We start from the raw sequence: 18,799 nt of genomic DNA on the forward strand, positions 1-18,799 counted from the left end.
TGAACAGTACTTCTGCACTGCTAGCAGACCCTAAGCTATGATATAAGGCAGTGGTTCTCAAACTTTTGTACTGGTGATGCCTTTTACACAGCAAGCCTCTGAGTGTGACCCCCTTTATAAATTAAAAACACTGTTTTTATATTTAACATAATTATAAATGCTGGAGGTGAATCTGGGTTTGGGGGTGGAGTCTGACTGCTCAGGACCCCCTATGCAATAACCTTGCGACCCCCGGAGGGGTCACGACCCCCAGTTTGACAACCCCTAATATAAGGGGTCTGGCTGTTCATAATTTTATGAGTACAAAACGTGCTGAAGGGGAGGATAGTAGTTCGGGCAGCAGCTCTGAACAGGGTGTTTGCTTTCAGCATGAAAAGTGCTGGAAAAGACTGTCTGACCTGCTCTCTGAATTTTTTTGACTCATTAATTTTTATGCTCTTGGAGGTGAGAGGAGTGAGAAGAGGAATTTTTGTTTGAAAGAGTGCTCCTTATCTTTGTACTCAGATGTCAAGGGTAAAAATTATGAAGTCTGGTCAGACTGTCAAACTAAACTCTGAGTTTCCATACACTGCTGAGTTTCATGAAACTTTTTTATTTGAATTCAAATCCTTACACATATTTTTGAAGTTACATTGTTACATTTCATTCTTTAAGAGGACAGAAGTGACAGAGAGAGAAGAAAAAAAGCAACAAAAATATTTTGTGAGTGCAAGTGAATTCACACCATAGCTGGAGCTATGCAGATCTCAGATGTTTGCATTCCTGTAAATTGTGCAGCCTCCTGTGATTTATGCACTATTTCCATCAGTGTCACAAATTGTGCATTGTTTTATCACTAATCTAGGTCTTGGTGCAAGTTCACTTGAAAAGCTTCATGACCTTTGAACAAAGCTTTCAATGAATCTGGGCTGAGTTTCAAATTCCTAACAAAACCTTAAACCAGGCAAGATTCACATGGTATTTGTTTTGCAATGAACATTTTGTACATACATACATCATAAAATCATTAGGCTTACTGCCAGCTGCAGTGATCTTTGGGTCTGATCCTTCTGTGATTGACGTCAATGGCAAAACTACCTTTGATTAGCCATCAGGCCCTAAATAACAAATTTCTTTCTTTTCAAAATAACATAAAAATAAAATAAAAAGAGTTGAACTTGATTTTCTCAGTTGTATGCTCTGTTGTACCGCATGGGAGAGGAAAGGTGAGCTAGTGGATTCTCATTCCAATGCACTGTCTACTGGTCCATTCTTTTTCTCTACATTGTGTATCATGACGTACAAAGGAGAAAATGTGAGTTCATCTCTCTCTTTCTCTCTCTTGGCTTGAAAGAAAGAAAAAAAGAAAGAAGCAGTGTTATTTATGGTCTGATCATGTACCACAAAAATCAATGGAACTTTCACTTTTGACGTCAATGACTAGGATCAGACCCCAAAATCCACGTAGTTAGCAGTAAGTGGAAAGATTTTATGATGTACGTGTTGGCCACATGACTGCTACTGAAATAATCTTCTATATTCACCACCTGAAATATGTTATAAGGAGCGCAACTTTCAAACAGTCAGACATAGTTTGCTAAGTTTAACAAATACTTTAAGGTCTCAGACTGAACCAATAACTTTGACTGTGACCAGAGTGATATAAACCAAGCTTGAAATGTAGCAGCAGACTTCCCTAGAGCAGCAGCATAAGCATTCAAAGTGGAAGCTGAAGTATAGTAAAATGGTATAACTGAGGAGTATTTTCATGAATGTCCATCATGTGATATTTTTCTCAGAGACGTTTTCATTTAACTAGGGCTATGGGAATCAGTGATAGAACATAATGAGTCCTCAGGGTTAAGAGCATCCTAAGGGACAAGCTGGCAACATCAGAGAATCAGCATGAGCAGACTGTGCACTCTGGTGCAATGCCATTTACCCTACTTGTTCCATGGTGCAGATGGTTTCTTTTCTGAATATCATGAAAAAGGAATCTGTCTGCATTAAGTCATGCACAATTTTCCTACACGGTAATAAAAACCAACATCACTGCCTTATGTCTGTATTTAAAATATACATACAGGCTTGGCCAGTAAGCCCAATAGACCCTACTGTTTGGACATATATCTTGGAAAATTTTTTTTATATGTTAATGCATATATAAACAGGAATTAATTCCGGGAAATTCTATGGCCTGTGTTATATTGGCGGTCAGACTAGATGATCATAATGGTTCCTTCTGGCTTTATAATCTATGAATCTATGAAAATGAGATCCTGATTGCACCGACTAGAGCAAGGCATAGTATAGGCAGGCTTGTCAAGCCTACCAGTATAAATATGTGTCTGGCCCCCAATCCTGAGAAACAATATCCATGTATATTGAATCCATAATTCTAGTAACAGGTTGCTTCTGATTAAATCTGGCAGCTCTGCTGAACAGCATGCTAAATTTACAGTCTGAAGAAAGGTGTACTAAGTTTTCTTCTGGAAAAAAAAAACCAAACCCCCATCACTGTTCAACTTGTGATCTGAAACAGACTTTAACTTGGCATAGGGTAAATTTGAATTTTATAATAAATTATCTTGGTTTTCATCCCAACTTTATAGCAAACCAAGCCCAAACTTTTTTCCGATTTGAAAAAGATTGTGACTTAAAAAAGAAGTTTTGGGTTTTATAAACTTTTGATTCATCCATTGATAATTTTAACTCACTTTTTCAAAGGTGAAATCTAGTGCCCAGTTCTTGACCACAATCCTGATTCAGTTTAGCCCTGGCCACCTGGGCCAGCCAAACTATGCTATAACTGTGTTTAACACATCAGAGTTTTAATTTTCTGCTATGCTGAAGCCCAGTTGTTAATTTCCGTTGGATAGAGCTGTTAGGCTGTTGACTATGGCTTTTTGCATATACTGGACAACGTAGAACTTGTTAAGCTCCACTTGTCTATTTTTTTCACCAGAATTCACTGATATGTTGAAAGGCGTATTCATGACACTATGTAGAGAGATTAAAGATCTGATCTGTGTCCTCAGTGAGGCCATTCAAAGCTAAATGCATATTGGGAGTAGATAAGGGAAGCAAGGATGCTAAAGGAGTAGGCAGAGGTAAAGAGGAGAATTAATTCAGGAGAGATTAAATAAATACCCAGAGGAAAGAAGGATGAGGACTGGCTGACTGTGTAAAACTTGTCAGAAAGAACAAGGATAGGACACCAAAGAGACCCTTGGCCTTGGCCAAGAAGAGGTCATTAATAGAGCTGGGTAAAAATTTTTGGTCAAAACTATTTTTGGTAAAAAATACATATTCAGTGACATCAAAATATTGCCCAAATTCATGCTGGTTTGCTGAATTGTTCTGGTAAAGGAACCCCAAAAATCCTACAACAAATTTCTAAAACATCAAAACATTTCATTTTGACATTTTCTAAATGAAAAGTTTTGATTTTTTTGGTACAAAATAACTTTTAATTTCAAAATGTCCTTTAATTTTACTAAAAAGGAATCAAAACATTTAAAAATAGTCAAAATTGAAGTGAAATGTTTCAATTTCATCAAAACAAAATGCTTGATTTGACCCCAAATCATTTTTTAAAACTTTTCAACTGAAAATGTTCTTAAAATCATTTTGGTTCAATCTGAAACAATTTTTTGATCATTTTTTTTTTTTTACTTTCCAACAAAGAAGAACAAAAAAATCCTAGTCATTAGTGCTCTTGTTGATAGCACTTTCATCGGGGTTATCTGTCTAATTACTTCCTCAGAGCCAGTAATTACGATGTCATTTTGCCAATGAAGGAATGCATATCAGGAATTAAAATTTTCTTGTGCCTTTTTTCTTACATGTCAATCTTGCACTGTAAATAAGCAAAGAGAGTTAGAATGCATTCTGTCACTATTTTTCTCCCTCATTAGTTCATTAATTTCTACAGATGGCAATTTCAATTTCAAATCTACAATATGGAACAATATCGCCTCCCATTTTTTAAATTCACTTGATGTCTTTAGCAAGAGTAAACAAACACATTTTAGTAATCTGGTAGGAAAATGCTACAAAATGAGTGAAATTTACATTATTTTCACATAGGAAGAAACCTGATCTGTAATTTTCACTTTTACCTTCACAGTACAAATTTGATTCAGATGGTAGGATCTATCTGGCAGGTACATCAAGCTGTGGTTCAGAAGAACTCTCCAAGGTGATAACAGAGTGCTACATTAGTACAAAGTGCTTAGATGGAAATGTATGTAGCACCATTTGGCTTCAGCTAGCACTCAAGTTAATACTTTATGTTATTACCTGTCATTTGAGTCCCACTTGTGGACTTGAGAGCCAAACACAAAGTTAACTTCTGCTCACAGCAATAGTGTCATTGCCAATGTCTGTTTAGGTTACAGTACTTTCGTATGCACAACTAAAACTCTATCAGACAATATATCATAAAGGAAAAACTGTATTTTCTATTCATCCATTATACTTTACAGAGACTTTCGTTACTGTTAGTTTCCATATTTTCCATGGAGTATGCCTGAGTGGTTGTAAAATTATACACTTATGAACTGTTAAGCAGACAAAACCATGATTTTTATAAAAACATAATATTATCAAATATCCTTTATGGAACTTATGGCATATATTCAGTTTATGTAACTTGGTGTGTCTTTTAAATAAAAAAGTTTGGTATTTTTTTCAATTATGGAATGTGTATTCAGAAAGGGTGTAGCTGGAACAATATTGCCTTTGCTGTCCTATTTTTTAAAAGGGCACATCAGAAGCCACTTAAAAAAAAGTTTACTTACAACAATGTTCTGACCAAGCTAGTGTCATTTTGGTGAGATAAAGTGCAATGTACGCGTGACATCAAACATGATGCACTAGCGTATAGTAATTTTATTATTACATCACTCTATATATTGAAATATTGGATCAAATTCATTCTGCCTCAGCATGAGGGGATGGACTAGATGACCTCTTGAGGTCCCTTCGAGCCCCACATTTCTGTGATTTTGTTATTTATTCTTTGTATTATCACAGACCTCAGGTCATAGACCAGGACTTCATGGTGTCTGGAGTTTATATACAGACAACAAAAGACAGTCCTCAGTGAATTCAACATTTACAGTAAGAATGGATTTGTCCCATTAAATTTAAAATTTTGAAAAACAAAATATTAAGGAACTTTAATGACTAAATGTAAAGGAATAAGCCATGTATTAATTGAATGAATTCTTGTGATTAGTTCTATTCTTCACTACAGTGATGATGATTTTGACATATTCATATTTTTATATTATCATACCATTCCTACTCTTGTTTGCACCACACAAAAGGATTAATGGATAAAGTCCTTGAAGAAGGAGTTCTCTAGTGCGACAGGTAAATAAAGTAGACAAGACAATTAGTGCTTTGGTCTTGACCGGCTGATATATGTGTCCAACGTAGCTAGATTATCATCTGTGTACTCTTAACCATTTTCAGCTAGTTCTGTTATCACTTCTTAAGATAACAAAAGTAAAACAAAGTGTGATACTGTCTTCCCTGTTCCAGATCAGATGCTTCTGCTCACATTCAATGTGTTACACACATCTTATATTTTAAGATCTGAACCTCTGAGGTGCTGAGCACTCATAGCAAGAAGCCCTAAAACAGGGATATGCTTTACTTTCTGCAATTTCTTTTGTTTAGAATGGACTCCAAAAGTACTATTTAAATAGTATGGCTGGAGACTCTGCATGTTTCCTTTCTGTTGAAGGAAGAGCCAGAAGAGGATAAGACGCTTCTGTAAAGCCTTTTTATCTTCAGGAACATCACTTCTGCATGTTGCTTCATGGCTGTGGGTCTGACCTCCTCACAACACATCACTAGTGTCTGTAGAATGTGTTTTTTTCTGCCGTCAAGGTCTGACTGTACTCACCACAGTATGGAATGATAAGCAAAAGAACTTCCTGAAAAAAATTAAATATAAAATGAGATATTTAAGATCATGAAATAAGACACAAGTCTAACACAATTCTTTTCTTCCAGGCACTTTGAAAGAGTCACACCCGCTGAGTGTCATGGGGTTTGCTATGACCATTTTGTAACTGATGTTGATTTAAAATGAATCAATTAATGTTTGCAATAGAACATTGACATACAACAGCTAAGCAGGAAATACAAGGGAAGTACAAGAGCTCAACAGGTGCTCTGTACTTGCTAGGATTTGGCCCACTGAGCTGAATTTCTGACTATACTCTATGTTTTAGCTAGACCTTTTATTTTCTTGCCTTGCAGTTCAAATGCTCTATGCCTGAATTCCATAGTGGTTGTGTAAATCCACCAAGATACAATTTTGCAGTAGCTCAGTGTTTCAAACATCCCAGACATAGATGGATCTGGCTTTGACTCCCCATAGATCATATAGATTTGCAATCACTGGACGTTGCTTTTTTGGCTGATGCATGTTTGAATTCTGACAAGTTTAATTATACAAATTAGAGCTGGAAGAAAAAATGCTTGTCTTCATGCTTTACTTGATTTCTGTTCTCTGAGCTGTAATATTCTCTTTCTTTTATGCAATTAACTTTTCTTGTTTTTGAAAGAAGTTTAAGGATATTTTACTTGGCTATGGTGTCCCTCCAGGGATGTAACAACTTTGATAAGTTCTGTGAGGCCAGAAGAGAATGATATACATCTGCCTGGATCTACCCCTGACTCATCCTGGACCCTCCCTCATCTACCTGTCTCCACTCCCTCCCTCTGGTCAGCCCCAATCCAAAGAGGCACCCTCCGCCCAGAAATATTGTTATTTCTGCTGTTAATATATTTATTTTTCTTGTTAACAACGATCCAAAATGTTGATATGTATAAGTGTGGATACCTGCCAGATTCTAATTGTTACTGAACTCACTGTGAGCACAGTAATTCCTGATGACACTGAAATATTTCCCATACCACTGGTGACCTGTACGAGTGAAATACTGGTGCCATTGAAGTCAATAAAAAAAATCCCATTGACTTCATGGAGCCCAGAATTCACCCACAATGCCGCTGGTGTGCTTTGGGTCTAAGCAGTTCCATTCATAGAGTGGCTACGAAGTTGGGCCATCTTTCTCTGTATCTTCTTTCATAAAGTATTATGTTTTTTTTTTTTTTTTTTTTAAATAAGCAGTACTTAAAGGCTAGTTTCTAAATCCCTCATTTCTCATTGGTGAGAAGTCCTAGAGAAGTCAAGGGGACCACTCCTAGGAGAAAACTGCTTGCCAGTGAGAATAAAGGATTTACAATCTGGCTCTAAATGAAAAAGTATAAGGCAAAACTCACAGTGACTTCAGTGGGACCTGGATTAGACCAAAAATGCTGTATCTTACCCAGTGTGTTCCATTTCATTATCTCTCCTGTACTGCACATTCGTATCTAAGATGGAAACCTTTTGTTGGAACAAAAATGCCTTTAGAAAAATATATTCTACTTGTTGTAAATGAAGCAGGTACTATAGTTGCTGTTAGTCTTCATTTTAATTAGGTTAGGAAGTATTTCTTTTCAAACTGTGAGGAAATGTGCTGCAACCTTTTTTTTTCTCCTTTTACATGAAAAGCTGACATTCCCGTCCTCTGTTGGAAAATATGCAACACCAGCTGGACAGGCGAAAATGTGAAACACAAAGTGAAGTTATCTCAGTTAGCTAGTCTCAAATTCCACTAACACAGCATATCATTAAAAGACACATTTCCAATATATCACATTTTGTCTTCCAGGGAAGCAATTTGGCACATGCTTTTAGAATAATACAAATCAAATGTGTGGTATATGTACAATAATATTGTGTGCTGGAGACCACCTTGAAACTAAGGCTACTAATTTGGAGCATTATGCAGCTATGTTATCAATCTAACTTGAATTATATCGTAAATGCAAGAGATGGAAACAATGTATTGGATAATTCTTTCCTATCTCCCAAGGGATCATACAGGATTTTTCCTTTATAATGTATTTTAGATTGTTTAGAACAATCCAGTTTTTAAATGATTTAATTCATATGTAACAAACACTTTGCCCAGCTGTGACTCCCATTCTGCATATTTTTTATTCCTGCCACCCTATAAACTAGAATCCTCTGGATTCAGCTTTTAGGAGTCTTTTCAGTTTTTAGTAAAAATCATAAGGTGCAACATCCATTGTTCTCTGCCTCTGCTATTTTCCCCTTTCATTCTGTGATCTCTGCACCCCCTGTCCAGGGGTGAAAGGAACTTTAGGGACTTACCGGTACACAGGGCGACCAGGGTCCTGAGCAAGCTGTGCGGTAGCTCAACCAGAAGAGGCGGGGCCACGGCCAGACTCCCCCAGCCAGCCCTTCAGTGCAGCCCGGTGGCGATTTAAAGGGCCCAGGCCTCCCGGCCGCCACCACTGCTAGTGCTACCCCAGGGTTCCAGCAGCAATTTAAAGGTTTAAAGGAGCCCCGGGCCCTTTAAATCACCGTCAGAACCCCGGGGGTTCCCAGCCACCACCAGTACGGTCAGCTGTGTACCGGCTCTTACCGGTATGCTGTACCAGACCGTACTGGTTTATTTTCACCTCTGCCTCTGTCATTGCTCACTTTCAACCTTGTCATTATTCACTACCACTGTCAGTGGTCTCTGCCTCCCAGTGTGTAGGCATAATTGCATACCTATGTGCCTTTAGTGTGCTGCATGCACGTCTACATGGACTGTAAGCATATCACCAGACAATTACATGGTTGTGTAGTTAATGGGTTTAGCAGGGTCCTGTTCAATATAAGGATTACTTGCATAACTTTGAAATGAAAGCTGTTTTTGGCCTGAAGATTGACATGCTTATTCTCAGAGCAAAGGGGAGAATTTTTTTAACCTCTTGAGGGAAACTGACCTGCCATTCTGGAATTAAAGCTAGTTAATAGACCATCTGAGGATGAGACAGATAGATGACTTGCCCAAGGTCACACAGTGAGTCTCTGTTGAAAATAGGGGCTAGAATCCAGGGCTTCTGACTCCCAGACACATGTTTAATCCACTAGAGCAAAGTATGGAGCACCACAGGAGCTGTGCTGGCAGGGGGTGCTCAGACAAGGCACCAAATCCCTGCATTCCCTGACTATGTCCACTTCCTGGCCAGGGTTACCCACTTTTGTGGATAGAGCATGCATAGTCTGGTATATTTAACCCTCACAGGTCAAACCATGGTATGTTCCTTCTGCTTTTGCTTTGTGGTGAAATATGCAGAACTAGAACAAGCAAACAAAAGCAAGGGGCATTTTTCACAGTATGGCTATTATTCTAATTCAGGGCCTCCCAGGGGATTCAGGGGGCCTGGGGCAAATCGGGGGAGCTGCAGCGCTTGTACTCACCCGGCGGCGGTCCGGGTCTTCGGCGGCATTTTGGCGGCGGGGGCCCTTCAGTCGCTCCGCGTCTTCGGCAGCACTGAAGGACCCACCACTGAAATGCTGCCGAAGACCCAGACCGCCGCCGGGCCAGGGCTCGCGGGGCCCCTGCTGGGCCCCGAGCCTGGGGCAAATTGCCCCTCTTGCCCACACCCCCTTCTGGGCAGCCCTGTTCTAATTATGAGTTTTGCCATTAACTTCAATGGGAGCAAGATCACCTCCTAATAAGTTAGAGTATGTCAAACTCTAACTCTGTTGCAGCTATTGCACTAAAACAAGCAGTGTGGCTGCAGCAGCATGGGCAGTAGCATGGGCTGGCCTCCAAAGAACAAGCTTGCCCAATCCCTACATACTTGAGTGGCGAGCCCGAGCCACTGTTCATGCCACCATGGCCACACTGCTATTTTTAGGCACTAGCTAGTGCATAAAGAACAGGAGAACTTGTGGCACCTGAGAGACTAATAAATGTATTTGAGCATAAGTTTTCGTGGGTTACATCCCACTTCTTCGGATGCATAGAATGGAACATATAGTAAGAAGATATATATACATACAGAGAACATGAAAAAGTGGAAGTTGCCATACCAACTCTAAGAGGCTAATTAATTAAGATGAGCTATTATCAGCAGGAGAAAAAAAAACTTTTGTAGTGATAATCAAGATGGCCTGTTCCAGACAGTTGACAAGACGGTGAGAGGATACTTAATATGGGGAAATAGATTCAATTTGTGTAATAACCCAGCCACTCCCAGTCTCTATTCAAGCCCAAGTTAATGTATGTAGTTTGCAAATTAATTCTAGTTCAGCAATTTCTCGATGGAGTCTGTTTTTGAAGCTTTTCTGTTGCAAAACTGCCACTTTTAAGTCTGTTACTGAGTGACCAGAGAGGTTGAAGTGTTCTCTTACTGGTTTTTGAATGTTATGATTCCTGATGTCAGATTTGTGTCCATTTATTCTTTTGTGCAGAGGCTGTCCGGTTTGGCCAATGTACATGGCAGAGGAGCACTGCTGGCAAATATCTTACTTACTTATAAATGGAGATATCCCATCTCCTAGAACTGGAAGGGACCTTGAAAGGTCATCGAGTCCAGCCCCCTGCCTTCACTAGCAGGACCAAGTACTGATTTTGTCCCAGATCCCCAAGTGGCATCCTCAAGGATTGAACTCACAACCCTGGGTTTAGCAGGCCAATGCTCAAACCACTGAGCTATCCCTACCCCCATTGATAGATGTGCAGGTGAACGAGCCCCTGATGGTGTCACTGGAATAGCTATGTGGACAGAGTTGGCTTCAGGCTTTGTTGCAAGGATAGGTTCCTGGGTTAGTGTTTTTGTTGTGTGGTTGCTGGTGAGTATTTGCTTCAGGTTGGAGGGCTGTGTGTAAGCAAGGACTGGTCTGTCTCCCAAGATCTGTGAGAGTGAGGGATCGTCTTTCAGGATAGGTTGTAGATCTTTGATGATGCGCTGGAGAGGTTTTAGTTGGGGGCTGAAGGTGACGGCTAGTGGTGTTCTGTTATAAATAAATAAATCACCTTCAGACTTTGCAAGGTCACACGGCAAGTCAGTGGAAAAGCCAGGGGTAGATCCTAGGACTTTGGACACGCAATCCTCTATACTACCCACTAGGTGATACTGCTTCTCATGTGTTTGGAATATGCAAACCCAAATATAGTTTGGCCTTAAGGAGGGGAAAATGAAAATTTTCCTCCAATACAACGCATTTGAGATGAAGGCATCTGATTGTATTGTTTTCTCTAAATATATTTCATTAAATATGATATTTGAATAGATTGACAGATCATAACCACACACTAATATTTTCCTCTAGAAAGAGAAATAGATCTTAAGATATTTGGCACCAAGAAACTAACCCCAGTGTAACAGAACACATCATATGTTTTACAATCCTCTTGCTATTTTCTAATCCATCGTGGTCTAATTTTATGTAGACTTGTTCATTCTGACCTTATGAGTCCTTTTGTGGAGTTCTCTCACTCTCACTCTCTCTCTCTGTTTGTGTTTGTTCTGGTACACTAAGTCTGCAGGAATTTGCCACATCCTGTCTGTACATATGTATCTTAGACTGATTTGTTTTTCTTTAACATTCTATCCCTGTAGAAAGGAGAGTCTTGCCCCTAAAAGTGCCTCACATCTTTCTTCATAAGGACTTAAATTAAAAAAAAAATCACAGGAACATAGACATTGTCCTACTGGATTATAGAGCTGGTTCACTTTGTCCAATATTCCATGTGGCCAGTAACTGACGCTTACAAAAAGGGTACAGCATGGAACATTTTTACCTAATCCTGTCAGAAGTGGTTGGTTTATGAATTTGAAATAGGAGAGTCTATATCACTAATAATTTTAGCTTATTTAATGTAATTGTGTTTGCTTGTTATCTATATTGAGGCTCCATTGGGTGAAATGCTCTGTGAGCACACAATAAAAGATGGCGCCTATCCTGAAGGGTTTTCTTTCCAATAAGAACAAAATGTCTTCTTCTGTAACACTTCTGTCAAGTATCTTACTGGTCTCTTATTGCCATTTTACTGAGCATTGTTATTAGAAACAGTAATTTTGCATAAGTTTCTCTGGTTATTCCACAATACAGTATTTAGACTTATTAAATGGTGACAGGTTTCAGAGTGGTAGCTGTGTCAGCAAAAACAACGAGGAGTCCTTGTGGCACCTTAGAGACTAACAAATTTATTTGGGCATAAGCTTTCGTGAGCTAAAACCCACTTCATCAGATGCAGTGGATTTTAGCCCATGAAAGCTTATGCCCAAATAAATTTGTTAGTCTCTAAGGTGCCACAAGGACTCCTCGTTGTTTAGACTTATTAAACTGCATAAAAGCAGAGCAGCACGCTAATGGAAAAGCATTTCCTTTCCATCCAACCTCCAATCCTGAGAGGTGCTGAATGTTTCCTTCATGTTCTGAGCACCCTCAGGTTCTATTATATGAAAGATGAGGCCCTTATTGACAACTCGGGGAAACACACAAGGACAGATCTACTAGGCCCTTTCCAAGTGGTTTGCACTGCTCAGTTAGGACAAAGCAGCCAGAAAGCTGCCCTAAGAGAAAACTGGGGATTCTCTTTGAGTAGGAAAAGCCCACATACGTGTCTTTCCACTACCGGATCCTGACCTCCTAGCCTAAATTAGAGCAACCTTTAGGCTGTTCTAACTTGCATGAGGGCTGATCCCAGCATTGCTATGGCAAAAGTGTAATCATACTTGTAACTTTGCAACATCTCTCTTATGATTTCTTGATCTTTGGTACTATTTTTCTTATCTAATAAGATATGCTTTTAGTCAAAAATCATTTTTAAAAAGTAGGAGAGAAGAAATGGAATGTGGATATGGAATGAAGACACACTGCAGTTTTCATTCTAGTACTCAAAACTTCATATGATACCCACTGCATTTTTGGCAACACTATAGACATTTCTGAAGAAAATTGGGAGGAAATAATGTGGATATATGGATATGTGGTTAAAATAAAGGAGTGTAAATATTATTTTGAAACCATAAATTCTGAAGCATATGTTATATATATGCAGTAAGATGGGTCTTTGACAAAATCTGTGTAGGAAGGATGCACAGGTAGTCTTGTATCAGAGGGGTAGCCGTGTTAGTCTGAATCTGTAAAAAGCAACAGAGGGTCCTGTGGCACCTTTGAGACTAACAGAAGTACTGGGAGCATAAGCTTTCGTGGGTCAGAACCTCACTTCTTCAGATGCAAGACAGGTAGTCTTGTTACCTAACTGTTTTGGTTTAACATCAAAAAATTATATAAGGCTATTTTGAGCACTATTTAAAATACTGCCTTCCTTGTAATTATATGATATTGGTGGATGCAGATGTAAGATAGATAGATAGATAAGATTATCCTGTCACACTGTTGTAAAACTGCAATAACTCCATTGACGTCAGGATTATTCTGGTTTTATTCCAGTGTGAGATCAGAATCTGGCCCAATATTTTTGTAATGCCTTTCTGAAAGCCCTAAAGACAGAATTTTGGCTGACTTCAGCAAAGAGTTAAACTGAAGTGCTGCAAGGAGAATATAATACTTGTACATAATGTGCCCTAATAGCTTTGTTCCACTTAGATTTCATTCTCGGTATAGGTGTTTCCTTTGAAGATTTGTAGATAGTTTTCTATGGACTAAGCATGATGAATCTTCTGCCTTTCACTTTTACAGCATATCTCAGGGAACACTGCTTCACTCAGAGTTGCCAGAAACAAAGGAATTTACAAATATTTTGGCAAACACATCTACTGTGATCAGAGAAACCTTTAGAGTCTGATAGATTCAAAAGGCAGTTAAGTTAATTTCAGAAATTTTCCCTCCAAAATTGCCCGGAGATGCAAAGGAAAATGGTTTTAATAATTACATTCTTAATATAGGATTTTATATATTGAACAAACCCACGCCAAGTTTAAGCAGATGCCTTTAGTTTTCTCTTAACAATTTCCTGCTGGGTTTTTCATGCACGGTGCTAGAACAAACATAAAACAAATACAAAAAGAGACTTTAATCCCCCAGCATTTTCATGACTGTTTTCAGATACACCACCCAAAATAATGGTAAACTTTTGGCAGTTTTCCTCCTACTCCTGGTGGTTGAATGACTTTCCTTGTGAGCCCCATGTGAGGGTCATGGGGCTGGGAAATCTTAGCTGTTGCTTCAACTGAGTGCTTCAGGATTGGTAATGTCTCTCACACAATGTCAGAAGGTTGGTTTTCCTTTTTCTAAAACACGTATTGTGGTGACTTTCCTTCAATTCAATCTTAGACTCAAATAACTTAATATTAGTGTTGTCATAAATAACAGGTCTCCATCTGTCCTTTCTTCTAGCCTAACAAATGTGGCATTCTGAAGATATCAATCTAAATCCAGTTCATTGTCTGCCTTTCCTGACAATTCCCCTTAACTTTATTCTGCTAAGGTAAGTGGTTTATAAGCCCTACTCTTAAGTGCACAGAAGCTAATGGGATTCGAGTGTACTCTTCTAATCAACCAATCAGCCAATCCCCTCACTTTTCCAATGCCCCCCCCCAGCCACAGCCATTGGCCCAGATGGAGGCTGGGCTCCCATGAGAATAGGGGCATGTAACAGGGTGCTGGCTTAAGAGGCACTGAACCAGCCCCTGTTATCTCAGAACCTGTTAGCATAGCTCCCATAAAGGGGAACTGATTGTAGCTGGCAAGGTGTGGCTCATTAAAGGAGCCTAAGAGCAATCACCTGTGAGCCTGCTGAGAGGAAGGCCTATAAAGCTGACAGGAAGGAAGGGGGGGGGGGGGAGAAGAAGGAGAAGGATTTAGGAACTGCTGCTCCTAGCTAGTAACAGACCCTAGCTGTCCCCCAGCTGGCTACCTGACTGCAATTGACTTGTACGTAGAGTTGTATATAGATGGTGGTGGGAATGAACACAGGGAAATAAACGGACACTGGGTTGCAAGCTAAGAGGTCTCTGGCTAATTTGTACAGTGAGCAAGGAAGCGCTCGTCTACAGGGCAGAAGTGGAAGATGATCTTTAAAGGGGGGGCCTTTGTTTTGTTTTTTTACCTGCTTTTAGCCCGGAGAAGCTACCCCACCTCTAGCTGGAGAGGGGAAATTCATTATAGTGAATTCACCCCCCCACACACACACACTGCTAAAGCAAACTAAACACCAGATAATTAGTTTTTCATGGGATTAGATTATGTAGATACAAGATTTTTTAAAACTAACCCCAAATTATTTGTAAATATTCAACTAGCTACAATTCTATCTGACATTTTCTATTCTTATTGCCTGAGAGTGATTGGCATTTAAATATTACAAAATGTGGTTTTAGATATGCACGCTAAACTGCTTTGAAACTAGGACTGTGTGGTTTTGAAGTGACTGCATCTAACCAATATAGTTCAGAAAGATGTCCTCAGGGGAGAAAAGTTCAGTTCTGACCTTTAGTGCAAGTGATTAGCAGTATAATAGCCTGGCAGTGTGTCCTGAAACACCCCAGTCTAATATGTAGCTGTTCTGGGAAAGGGTGAAGTAAGTTCTGCTGACTCATTATGGCAAGTGGAGTGTTATCTTATCCAGACACAAGTGAGGGAGGATGTCGGATGTGAGTGGAGCAGTCCTGAGATAAGAACTCTAGGAGCATCCAAATCTGGAGGAAAAGCTCAACATTATGTTATCTTATTGTTTGTTACTTTGTTAATAAAGCCCCAGAAAAGGAATGAGATTTTGACGCTGCCCAGAATGTGGATCTGATTTTAGAGCAGGTTGGGAAAGACATCTAATTCCCTGCAGATGTTCTCAATTTTGACATCCCTCCCATGCCTGAATGTTTCTGTGTTTCTTACGAAGACAATGGTGTTTACAGATTTGCTGACTTAGAGGAATTGGCAGGCATACAGGAAGTAGAAGACAGGAAGGACAGCTTCTTTGCCCATCATATTTTAAGCCACAAAATGGAATAGAATATACTGACAACCAAAGCAAAGCACATCCAAAATTATGTGACAGCTGTACTGTAATCACTTTTAACCTAAGACAGATGAGAGTTTCACCCAAATTTTCAAAGCCTGTTGCCTATGTTACACTCACACATCCTTTGCCTAGGCATTTGCATGTGCAAAATAGGCAATTGCACTTGAAAACAGGTACCTATGTGCATAATTACTTATTTTTACATTAACTTCTTGGTGTGAACAAGTGATGGAAATGCAAGAATATTTTGTGTTTGCAACATAGATGCCAATCTTGAAAAACGTGGCCTTTGTTTCTCAGTTCTTGAAATTTCAGTGGAGCCCTAGTAACAATGCACTCAAGTCTGCTTAACAACAACAGCAACTTTGATAGAGTCTGGATTTTAGAAGATGTTTCTGACCTTCCTCAATTACAGAAAAAAACAGTCCTCCTCCCAGTTCTTTTAATATGTCTGCTTATGAAACTCCTATTTCCTAGCTGTACACAAAACCACTGAACACCAGCACCTTGAAAACAATATAATAAACTGAAAAACTTGAAAACCATTGTGCTGCATGGTGTCATCTGCAACAATTCATACTGTGCAACCAGGGCTGGCTCCAGGGTTTTTGCCCCCCAAGCGGCGGGAAAAAAAAAAAGCCACGATCGGTGGCAGCTCCACCACGCCGCTTTCTTCTTCGGTGGCAATTTGGCAGCAGATCCTTTCCTCCGAGAGGGACTGAGGGAACCGCCGCCGAATTGCCACCGAAGAGCCCGATGTGCCGCCCCTTCCTAGGGTTACCATATTTCTACAATCAAAAAAGAGGACACTGGGGGGGGAAGCCCTGCCCTAGCCCTGCGCCCACCCCCACCCCCATCCACTCCCTCCCACTTCCCATCCCCTGACTGCCCCCCTCAGAATCCCAACCCCCCCTGCTTCTTGTCCCCTGACTGCCCCCTGACTGTCCCGACCCTTATCCACTCGCATGGGTGGCAGGGTTGTAGAAATTTTGGTGATGCCCAGAACCCACCCCGCCCACCTGCCTAAGGCTCTGGGAGGGGGGTTGGGTGGGGGGAGGAGGTCTGGGGTGCAGGTCCTGGGCTAGGGATTAGGGTGCAGGAGGGGTGCAGGGTTCAGGCTCTGGGACAGAGTTTGGGTGCTGGGTGCAGGCTCCGGGCTGGGGCAGGGGGTGGATGTGCAGGAGGGGGTGAGGGATGCAGGCTCTGGGATGGAGTTTGGGGGTGGGAGGTGGTGCAAAGGGAGGGGGTGCAGGCTTTGGGAGGGAGTTTGAGGGCAGGACGGGGTGTGTGGGAAGGGGGGAGGGGGTTTGGGAGGGAGTTTGGCGATAGAAGGAGATGCAGGGGTGAGGGATGTGGGGCTGAGCATGAGGGGTTCATGATGCAGGAGGAGGCTCAGGGCTGTGGCAGAGGATTAGGGTGCGGGGGATGAGGTTTGGGGCTGGGGATGAGGGGTTCATGATGCAGGAGGGGGCTCAGGGCTGGGGCAGAGGATTAGGGTGCGGGGGGATGAGGGCTGGGGCTGAGGGGTTTGGGGCATTGGAGAGGCTCAGGGCTAGGGTGGAGGGGCAGGGTAAAGGCAGCCTGTCTTCCCATTAGTGGATGGGGGACGCTAGGACCCGGGGGCAGCAGACAGCAGTTGCCTCTGGCTCTGGCAGTACAAGCAGGCAAGGGAGAGGCAGGCAGGGGGGAGACCACGGGGGGATGGGGGACGCAGGTGGGGGGTGGCAGGTGGAGGCTGGGGACCCATCCAACACTCCCCGACTGCCCTCCCCCGGACTCCCCTTACCATTGCAAAACAAGCTGCCTGGTGGGAGCAGGGGAGGGCTCTGGCTGCTGGAGGCCAATGGGAGCAGCTCAATTGGCCCAGCCGCCCAATCAGCAGCCGCACTCTGCATGGAAGGGAGGGAGGGAGGCGAGGGAGAAAAAAAAAGCTGGACATTTTAACCTTGTTACCAATTCCTCCCAGACGGCTATTTAGAGACACAAAAGCAGGACATGTGCGGGGAAATTCGGACGGATGGTAACCCTACCCCTTCCCCTTGGCCGCCCCGAGCACCTGCTTGCTGAGCTGGTGCCTGGAGCTGGCCCTGTGTGCAGCTTAGAACATGGAATAAATATTTACATGACAGTAAACAGGAAATAATTTAATACCATTTCATTGCCACTATTGTACTACTCAAACTCTTTGCTTCAGATAGTATTCATTATAAAGTTAGCTCCTTGTTGGTTGCAAATTGATCTTAAGTTTCTTTTAATGCCATCAAACTATTTCTGCAAGTAGCTGCTCATTACTATGGGTAAGAAGTTCACCATCTGGGCATATGCGAATCTAAACTAATATAAAGACTAATTAAACAAGAGAAAGAATAGTAGCATCAAATGATTCACAGAGATTTCATTAGTAAGTAAGCAAAGAATAGTTGTTATCAGTACTAACCATTATGTAGTGATATTTGCTGTGGCTGCAAATATAAATTAGTCCTATCTTTTAACAACTAATGTGCCTGTTACGTAAGAATACTTTAGTGCATAAGTACATTATGGACAACATCTTCAAAGTAAGAACAGTTGGTACACAAATGCTTATTGCATCCATAAATCTTGCAATTGCAAGTCCAAGCGGTGAATATAGCTGGACCGCTTGTAATAGTGACCATAAAATAGTTAAATTTAATATCCCTGTTGCAGGAAAAACATCACAGTAGTCCAACACTGTAGCATTTAAATTCAGAAAGGGGAACTACACAAAATAGAATTTAAAGGGTACAGCACCAAAAGTGAAATCTCTGCAAGCTGCGTGGAAACTTTTTAAAGACACCATAATAGAGGCTCAACTTAAATGTATACCCTAAATTAAAAAACATAGTAAGAGAAACAAAAAAGAACCACCGTGGCTAAACAACAAGGTAAAAGAAGCAGTGAGAGGCAAAAAGGCATCCTTTAAAAGTGGAAGT

This window comes from Trachemys scripta, chromosome 3 (assembly GCF_013100865.1).
Source record: "Trachemys scripta elegans isolate TJP31775 chromosome 3, CAS_Tse_1.0, whole genome shotgun sequence".
Lineage (NCBI taxonomy): Eukaryota > Metazoa > Chordata > Testudines > Emydidae > Trachemys > Trachemys scripta.